At 49.4% G+C, this 1,088-nt stretch overlaps 1 non-coding gene across 1 annotated transcript; it reads right to left on the bottom strand.

Annotated features, from left to right (window-relative positions):
• Positions 1-406: 406 nt before the first annotated feature.
• Positions 407-561, bottom strand: LOC143176748 (5.8S ribosomal RNA). Its single transcript, XR_013001258.1, has one exon. It is a non-coding gene; the product is annotated as a 5.8S ribosomal RNA (ribosomal RNA).
• Between the last annotated feature and the right edge of the window lie 527 nt (positions 562-1,088).

Here is a 1,088-nt window from a genome sequence, read left to right as displayed (position 1 = left end):
TGACGTCGGGAGCGCGGGAAAAAAAATTTTTCTAAACACACGAAACCGTTCATCTCACGAACAGCCGAAAAAGTTGTCGCTCAGATCCATATCGCAGTGGAGCGGTATCCGCGGGCGGTCGTAATTGAACGACGCACGACGCCGCGAACACTCACGCGAGTCCATACAAACGATTCCGATCGTTTTGCAACAACTAGAACGTACACTGTCCGTGAAATTCACAGAATTTTCGCGTGTCCGCGACAAACGCCGACGAGACACCCATCGTTCGCTCGTACGTAGCATCCTTCTCTTAACCCGACTCAGAAACGTTCTTTGCGCCCTTCGGTAAAAAAACGTTCGATCCGAAGAGGTGAACGACGGCGGGGATTTGACAGAGCTACGCAAGCAGTGTATGGTACGTAAACGACCCTCAGCCAGGCGTGGTCCAGGAATTGTATCCGTGGACCGCAATGTGCGTTCGAAATGTCGATGTTCATGTGTCCTGCAGTTCACACGTTGACGCGCAATTAGCTGCGTTCTTCATCGACCCACGAGCCAAGTGATCCACCGTTCAGGGTAATCGTATAAATTTTATATTTCACATATATAATTTTATTCTCATTTGTTCGACCTAATATCTCTCTTCTTTCAAAGAGAAGATAAAAGTTGATACCTGAATCTCCGACCAGCGCGCGAAGGAGATTCAGGCGTCGCCTTGGAGACGACACCGAAGCCTTTCGAGACGAAAAACGTTCAAGTAATATGTATATATTTCTCGACGTTCCGGGCGTATAGTGCATTCAAAAACCCGCGAAAGACGCAGAAGACTCGCACGCGTGGAAACGACGGGGATATATTTTGTATCCTACCCGATACTGAATCCATCGCGTGCAGTCGACCCTCGCGTTCTTCCGATCAGACGCATCTATTGTTGCGCGCATGTTTTCGCGTCGCATCGCGCGAAACGTTGCACGAATCGTACCGATCGATCGATTGAAAGCAAATAATGAAAAAAGACTTCACAGCTGGCTCTTTGCCGGTCATTCGTCCCATGTTATCTCTTGCCGCGAAATTGGCGCGCAAGAGTTGGGTGTCAGACGCGCGGC

This window comes from Nomia melanderi, unplaced genomic scaffold (assembly GCF_051020985.1).
Source record: "Nomia melanderi isolate GNS246 unplaced genomic scaffold, iyNomMela1 scaffold0794, whole genome shotgun sequence".
NCBI classification, from domain to species: domain Eukaryota; kingdom Metazoa; phylum Arthropoda; class Insecta; order Hymenoptera; family Halictidae; genus Nomia; species Nomia melanderi.
This window is presented reverse-complemented; position numbering and strand designations above follow the sequence as displayed.